Source organism: Ovis canadensis, chromosome X (genome assembly GCF_042477335.2).
Source record: "Ovis canadensis isolate MfBH-ARS-UI-01 breed Bighorn chromosome X, ARS-UI_OviCan_v2, whole genome shotgun sequence".
NCBI lineage: Eukaryota > Metazoa > Chordata > Mammalia > Artiodactyla > Bovidae > Ovis > Ovis canadensis.
The window spans coordinates 127,130,350-127,139,124 of record NC_091727.1 but is presented as its reverse complement, the minus strand read 5'-3'; the positions used below and the strand labels follow the sequence as shown (position 1 = coordinate 127,139,124).

Genomic DNA, 8,775 nt, shown 5'->3' with positions numbered 1-8,775 from the left:
CAAATAGATGGGGAAACAGTGGCTGACTTTATTTTGGGGGGCTCCAAAATCACTGCAGATTGTGACTGCAGCCATGAAATTAAAAGACACTTACTCCTTGGAAGGAAAGTTATGAGCAACATAGACAGCATATTAGAAAGCAGAGACATTACTTTCCCAGCAAAGGTCCATCTAGTTAAGGCTGTGGTTTTTCCAGTAGTCATGTGAGAGTTGGACTATAAAGAAAGCTGAGCACCGAAGAATTGATGCTTTTGAACTGTGGGGTTGGAGAAGACTCCTGAGAGTCCCTTGGACTGCAAGGAGATCCAACCAGTCCATCCCTAAAGGAAATCAGTCCTGAGTGTTCATTGAAAGGATTGATGTTGAAGCTGAAAGGCCAATACTTTGGCCACCTGATGCTAAGAGCTGACTCATCTGAAAAGACCCTGATGCTGGGCAAGATTGAAGGCAGGAGGAGAAGGGGACGACAGAGGATGAGATGGTTGGATGGCATCACCGACTCAAAGGACATGAGTTTGGGTAAACTCCAGAAGTTGGTGATGGACAGGGAGGCCTGGCGTGCTGTGGTTCATGGGGTCACAAAGAGTCGGACACGACTGAACAACTGAACTGAAATGAACTAATCTAGAGCAGGCCCACATTCACTGTTGGCTCTCATGACCAATGACTTTGTACTAGGTGTTTTATTTACATCCTCAAGTACCACAACTAGATGAGGCAGATACTGCCAGTCTTTATTTCCATCTTGCAGGTGAGGAGGCTGAAGCTAAGTGAGATAAAGTCCCCCTGCCCCAAGGCAGAACAGAAACCAGGCTTCAAGCCCCTCCCTCCCTGATTCCCAGAGCCAGTGGTCTTCCCATGATGATCCTTACACCCACACTTCTAAAATTTCCTCTGCCTCATTAAAAGCACCAGCCAGGTCAAGACCCACCCTACTCCAGCATCTCTACAGTTTCTAGGTATATAGAAAATGGTAGAAGATTTTGAAATGTGCAAAGGAAATGACTGGATATCCTCTCAGTGCAATTCTGGAGGCTTTGCTGATTGTGTAGGTCCAGTGTCTCATGGAATACAGTTGATTATTGCCATGAATATTGACCAGTTTTTCCTGTTTTACTTTCATTTGTAAATTCATTTTAGCATTCCTTCCCTGACTATAAATGTGTTTTGAGTTCTCCTTTGCACCAATTGTGATGTCTTTCTGATTTCCTCATGAATGACTTAAACCAAACTTTAAACATGTGTTTATTTAAAACAAACATACAGGGAATTCCCAGGTGGTCCAGTGGTTATGACTCTCTGCTTTCATTGCTGAGAGCGAGGATTTGATTCCTGCTCGGGGAACTAAGATCCCACAAGCTGCATGGTGTCTGCTGCTACTGCTAAGTCGCTTCAGTCGTGCCCGACTCTGTGCGACCCCACAGACGGCAACCTACCAGGCTCCCCCGTCCCTGGGATTCTCCAGGCAAGAACACTGGAGTGAGTTGCCATTTCCTTCTCCAATGCATGAAAGTGAAATGTGAAAGTGAAGTCGCTCATCGTGTCCGACTCTTAGCTACCCCATGGACTGCAGCACACCAAGCTCCTCCATTCATGGGATTTTCCAGGCAAGAGTACTGGAGTAGGGTGCCATTGCCTTCTTCATGGTGGCTAAAATAATAATAATAATCAATACAAACAAACCAGGGCCAAGTCACATGGCTCTTGAAAAGGGGGATTCTTCGTCTAGGAATCATCCCTGTTCTCTGCTCATCCAGCCAATGGCCTACCCTGGCCTGAGAGGGATTTACCACAAAGCTACCCTTGGAGACAGTGGAAGTCAAGGGCAAGAATGCTGGTGGAAGGATGGGGAGACCTGCAGGCTAGCTCTTGCATGTGAGTTGGACCACAGTGGGTGATACACTTAAGCTCTCCGAGCTTGTGTCCCTTCACATGGAAAGTGGAATCTGTAAACTGTAGGTCAAGATTGCCTCTGGGACGTTTTGCTTGGCCTTCAGGGAGAGCGGGCCATCCCTCAATATGTCCAGTCAGCATATGTTGAGCAGCTGGGGCCTGCGTGTGATTCATTCAGCTGGCAGGGGCTCACTATCCCAGGCTCATGGTCCCAGATGCTGAGTTATTGTCTGGGGTTTCTGAATCTGGAACAGTGCAGGACCAAAGAGCCTGCTCCAGTCAGGTGCAACTTCTAGATAGCTACTGGGATATGGGGAAAGTATGTGGTCTGGAAGGCAGGGAATGTGTTGGGTTGCTTCAGGGGTGCATTATTGGAATTAGCCTGAAACCTCTGGGGTGAGCTCAGAACTGGGTTTCCTTCTTGGTGTCCTGTAAAATCCTAGTGCCCCTCAGGCCAAAGGGTTTCTACCTCACTGGGGGCCTCTGGATTCTCCCTGGTGAAAACGTGCACTGAGTGTTTTGCCTCAGGGCCCATGCTCAAGGGGAGCCCTGAGCTCTGGATGATCAGGCTATGACTCAGAGATACTTCAACTCCTGTCCCTTCTCTGCACCGCCTACTCAGGCAGAGGATAAACTCTTTATTCTCCCATCCCTCAGCAAGAGCAGTGCCTGGGTTTGGGAGAGCTTACCTTGTACCTGGAACCATGTAAGCACTTTCTTCACTAACCCTCACGTGACCTTGTGAGGGAGGTGCCATTTTGTCATGATTTTACAGAAGAGGCAATGGAAGCTCAGAGCACTGAGGTGATGTACTTAAAGGTCACATTGGTAGTCAGTTTGTGGAGTCTGGATTCAAAAACACGTCTGTCTAACTTTTGAAATGCCTCACTGCTCATGTGATTTCAATGACACAATCCTGGGCAAGTGTGAGGGAGAGGGACAGGAAAGGGGGGGAAAGGGCAATTTGCTTGAGACTCCAGAGTGTCCCATGGAATCTCCAGAATCTCCTTGGAGTTAGGATTGGGTGGGACTTTGTGAGTTGCTCAGGGTACTGGAAAGGCAGCCCACCCCAGCTTGCAGTGGTCCTCCCTAGCCATTGGCTACAGCAGCACAGGTCACAAAAGAGAGCTCCAGTGCCCTTTTAGGGATCATGGAAGAATTCGTCAGAAAGCACTCTGGCCTTTTAAGCAAAAAGTGGCATCAGAGGCATCAGAGACATCAGAGGCAGTTTAGAAAGAGCCTAGATAGATGAGGTGGACATCTGTCACTTTTTTCTGGCCACCTAATATTGAAAGCCTTTCCTCTGTTTGGGACCCCTGACCTGGTCTGTTTTGTGCCTCTTGTACCTACCACTGCTGAGTCAAAACACAGGGCCTGGTAGCCAGTATTACTCCATTACACATTTATTGCTTAACTAACTGGGGTCAAACTCAGGCCTGACTCTAAAACACATGCTTTAAAAATTTATTATGAAAATTTTCATACAGGCAGAAGTAGAATAGTATAATACTACTATATATAAAATAGGTAAACAACAAGGACCTACTGCAATAGCACAGGGAACTATATTCCGTATCTTATCCTATCATGGAAGAGAATCTGAAAAAGAATGTTTGTGTGTATATGTAATTGAATCACTTTGCTGAAAGTGATTGAAACTAACACAACATTGTAAAGTTACTCTTTGTTATTGTTGTTTAGTCGCTCAGTCGTATCCGACTCTTTTGCAACCCCATGGACTGTAGCCTGCCAGGCTCCTCTGTCCATGGGATTTCCCAGGCAGGAATTTACTGGAGTGGATTGCCATTTCCTTCTTCAGGGGATCATCCCAACCCAGGGATTGAATCTGCGTCTCCTGCACTGCAGGTGGATTCTTTACTGCTGAGTCACCTGGGAAGCTACTTTAATTTAAAAAAAAATTGGAGAAAGAAAAAAAAATTAGAATAGTGTGAAATCCCTGTGTACCCATTACCAGATTCAATAGCTATCAAGATTATTTTCATGTTAGCTTTATTTATCTTTTTCTTTTTCTCTTTTCTTTAAGGCCTTGCCTTAATATTTGGAAGGAAATCCCAGGTATTATATCATTTGCCTCTACGTACTTCATGACACATCTAAAACAATTAGGGATATTTTCATATCCAATGACAGTATTACCATTGCCCCTAACCAAACTAACAACAACTTTAAAACCATGCTCTTGAGCACTACAGGCTAGCTTCCATTCTGCTTTCCCAGCCCCCAGTAGGAAGCATTTCTCAGACATCTGCTCTGTTCCTCCTTGAAGCTGGAATTACAGTTTGATGTGTATTGGATACTCAAAATGTGTCCTCTTAGGTAAGCAGGGGGCCTAACTGCCCTCTCTCTGACTTCTCCAAGGTCATGCAGTCAATTAGTAGCTGATGAATGAGACTCAAGCACTGTAGCTGGGTCTATACAGCCCCAAACACAGTTTGCAATGAGATGAAGCGAAGGGACCTCAGTCCTGGGGACAGTCCTGCATGGTTTCTGTTGCTGTTGAAATCCTGTCACTCAGCCTCAAGCAAGTCCTTCATCCGGAACAGTTTGATCATGACTGTTCAGGACTGCCTGATTGAGGGGCTCCATGGGGCTCCTAGGGCTGTTCTCCTTCATCTGATTGGAATGTGTCTGCCGCCTACAGCCAGGCCTGCCACAACCTGGAACTTCTCTCCTCTTCTTTCCCTGTTCTAGAGCTGACTCAGAGGAGGGCGGGGTGCTCATCATTCTTCTCTTTCTAGGCTTTGACTTGCTCTCTGCCAAAGCAGAGGACTCAGAGCATCACGGGTCAAGACAGTGCAAATTCGAGAAGTGGTTAAACTAGCTCAGCTGCTTTTCTGTTCTCGCTCCCTTCTTTTTTCAGAGACTTTACTTAGGTGACCAGGCTCTCCTGAGCTTGACCTCCATTTCTAATTCCTCAAACCTCTTCCACTCCCTTTAATCTCCCACCCAGATTTCCCAGATAAGTCTCTCAGAGCATTGCATTCCAAAATGAAAATTGACTAGTGCAGAGCAAGAATCCTGGCTCTGGGCTGGTGGAGGGTTGATCAGTCTGGTCCAACTGGGACAACAGGAATGAATCACTGAGTATTTAAGGGAGAAGGAATTCAGTGCAGGGAATTGGTTACCCAGCTGATGAGAGAGCTTCAGTGCCAAGCCAAGGACAATGAGGCTACCTGGAGATTAGCCACAGCAAGAAGCTCCTACACTAGAAGTGAGGGAGCTAGGTTGCTCGGTGGAAACTGGAGCCACAAGAGAGACACAGTCATTGTGGGGGACATCACGTGAGGCAGAGAAGGAAGGAGAGAAATAGCCCAGCTTCGTTCTCCCTCCTGCTTTTCAAGTCCTACAGGTGCCTTCCATTGGCCAAACCCACCAGAACCTGGGAAACAGCCTGCAGGGGTCCACTCATCCCGCTCCCCTCTCTGTCCTCTCCTGCTACAATATCAGCAGAGAAGGGAAGAGGAAGGGATGGATTGTGGGCAAACAGGCCTGGGAACAGCAAGCAACTACTGATTGGTTATATATTCCTCCTTCTGCCCCCCCACCTCCAATGCATTTGGATCTAACGGGGTCTATCTGAAAAAAGTGCTTTTACCCAAAGCCAACAAGAAAGAGGGTTGTAAGTTGGAGGGTGGGGGTGGAGCTTGAACCTGCTTCCTTGACTAGCTACTTGCAAGTCTTATCTGGATTCTAGCCGATTCTCTTATTTCGCCTCCCACTGCACGCACCCTTCTGCCCTCCTCCCCACCCATACACACACTCAGAGTCCAACAAAGATAGGCCACTTTGCTTTCTGGCAATGTGTGACACATTTATTAGATCCCAGGACCATGTAAAACCAACCTTCTTGCTGGCAGGGTTTTGGCTTGGCAGCAAGGCTCTGAATTACAATGCTGTCAGGCTGGTGAACCTGCTGGCATCACAGTCCAGAAAACATACCTCCTGATTCTCCAGGTGCTCAGCAAGTTCAAAGGTGTAGGTGAAGGGAGATGCCTGGGAGGGGCGAAAGAAAAGCGCCGAACTACATGCTTTCCACCCTCTTTATCTCATTTCATCTTCACAGTCTCCCAAGGTAATTGCCCTTCTGCCTATTTTTTTTTTGAAAAATAAAAAATATTTAAACTTTGGAGTAATTCTAGATTTACACAACAGTTGCAAGGATAACCCAGTTTCCCCCGATGTTAACACCTTACATAACCATCTCAGGTCTGTTTTTACAAATGAGAAAATGGGGGCTCAGAGAGGTTAAGTGATTTGTCCAAGGTCACAGAGCAAGGACACAGCAGAAGAAACAAACATAAATCCAGGTCGCTCTTATTGCCTTACACCTTTGGGTTGAATTATTTGTTTCCATCTCATTAGGTGGGAAGTCACTCTCTGATCCCAGAGCCCTTCACTTCACCTTGGAGTTGACTTGCAAACTTTATCAGAAAGCACTTCTTCCACAGAGCCACAGAATGGTATCACTAAAACGTATGTCTGAGGCCATTTAATGCAGGGAAGGCAAATAAAGTTCATTTCACTTGCCAACTTTAATTGAGCAGTAGAGGCTATTTGGGATCCGGCATTGAGAATGATTCTGTTTGCTCCTCAGGAACAAGTGCTGTGATTGATTGTTGATGCCTGTCTTGAATGTTGATTAGGAGACTGGAGAAAGTCATGTGATGCACTAGCCACCCTTCAGCATTCTCATTTTACAGAGTGTCTGAGGTCAAAAGAGGAGACAGTATCTTTGCCTCATTAGTGGTGCAGCTCAGAACAGAACCTAAGCTTCTGACTCAGAGTCTTGGGTTCTTTCTGCTTTACAATGGACACGCAGTAACAATAATGATAACTACCACTTGATGAGTGTCTGCTCACTGCCAGGCATGAAAGAAAGTGAAAGTGAAGTCACTTCAGCCGTGTCCAACTCTTTGTGACCCCATAGACTGTAGCCTACCAGGTTCCTCCGTCCATGGGATTTTCCAGGCAAGAGTACTGGAGTGGGTTGCCATTTCCTTCTCCAGAGGATCTTCCTGACCGAGGGATCGAACCTGGGTCTCCCGCATTGTAGGCCGATGCTTTACCATCTGAGCCACCAGGGAAGCCTAAGCACCTTCCAACTTCCATTCCTTACCTTCAATCCTCACAACAACCCTGTGAGGGTGGTATGATGCTGCTGCTGCTGCTACTAAGTCACTTCAGTCGTGTCCGACTCTGGGCGACTCCATAGACGGCAACCCACCAGGCTCCTCTGTCCTTGGGATTCTCCAGGCAAGAATACTGGAGTCGATTGCCATTTCCTTCTCCAATGCATGCATGCATGCTAAGTCGCTTCAGTTGTGTCCAACTCTGTGCGACCCCATGGACAGCAGCCCACCAGACTCCTCTGTCTGCTGAATTCTCTAGGCAAGAGTACTGGAGAAGCCATTTCCTTCTCCAGTGAGGGCGGTATATTTATCTCCAATGTACCTAGACTTGGGGAAGTTAAAAAAAAAAACTTGTCTAAGGCCCACAGCAAGCAAGTACTAAAGCTGAAATTTAAACAGAGAACAGTCTGGTTCCCAAAGTGTAAAACCTGGGTTCCGACTTCCTGCAGACACAATGTTGCATTTGCCCTCACAACCTATAGCAGGTGAAGATGACCCTGGCCACGTTGACTTGGTTAGCACTAAACTACGCTAAAAAAACCCCATCATTTTTGTTCTTACTAATTTTCTAAGAACATTTGCTTTCAGGCCCTTAGCTAGATGGAACTGATTTGTTTGGGCTGTTTCATGTTAGATGTGTTAAAAATTGACATGTTAGGAGAGCTGACGTGAAAGGTGACCTGGTTCCCTTGTAAATAAATGATTAATATAACCTCATTGTGTGGCGAGACTGTATTACTGATTCTCTCACTTGGGAGGCTTAGAAAAACAACAGGTCAGACAATAATATCCATGCTAGCATCAGATGATAGTGTGGGATGACCATGGATGAGTCAGGGGGTTCAGAAGATAATTAACAAAGAGGGAGCTCTATGGAGTCCAAAGAGAATTTAAAAAACGTTCCTTCTCTAACCTGACTATCTGAGATTATTATATAGCAAAGGCAATGAATAGGAGAGAGGGAAGATGTGGGTTCATTCAAGTGATTTGCTAAGACATTTTAAAGAAATTGACAGGGATCAAATTTCAAAGGGAAGACATTCAGTTCAACTGACCATGTTACAGCAACTCAACAGTGATTAGGGATAGATGACATGTGGCTGTGTCAATGGCACCCCACTCCAGTACTCCTGCCTAGAAAATCCCATGGATGGAGGAGCCTGGTGGGCTGCAGTCCATGGGGTAGCTGAGGGTCGGACACAACTGAGCGACTTCACTTTCACTTTTCACTTTCATGCATTGGAGAAGGAAATGGCACCCCACTCCAGTACTCCTGCCTAGAAAATCCCATGGATGGAAGAGCCTGGTGGGCTGCAGTCCATGGGGTAGCTGAGGGTCGGACACGACTGAGCGACTTCACTTTCACTTTTCACTTTCATGCATTGGAGAAGGAAATGGCAACCCACTCCAGTACTCCTGCCTGGAGAATCCCAGGGATGGGGGAGCCTGGTGGGATGCCGTCTATGGGGTCACACAGTCGGACACGACTGAAGTGACTTAGCAGTAGCAGTGGCCTACACACTTAGGGCAGCTATGACAATACTACACACCCAAGTTTTAGCAGGATAGTGGAGAATTTCTTCTCTACGGATATGCATACACGTTAGAAAAATGCTTCTGTGCAACAGTATTATGTGCCACTGTATATGTATCTTGTATGCCATATATTACTGTCAATGTCAGGCTAAATTTTCAAATAGCATGGAAGTCTCTGTAATAGCAAATGCACCAA

At 46.3% G+C, this 8,775-nt stretch overlaps 1 long non-coding RNA gene across 1 annotated transcript; it reads right to left on the bottom strand.

Annotated features, from left to right (window-relative positions):
- Positions 1-3,280: 3,280 nt before the first annotated feature.
- LOC138930544 (uncharacterized) lies at positions 3,281-7,099 on the bottom strand. The gene is made up of 2 exons (XR_011446225.1): positions 7,031-7,099; positions 3,281-5,907 (listed from the first exon to the last, which is right to left on the bottom strand). It is a non-coding gene; the product is annotated as an uncharacterized lncRNA (long non-coding RNA).
- Between the last annotated feature and the right edge of the window lie 1,676 nt (positions 7,100-8,775).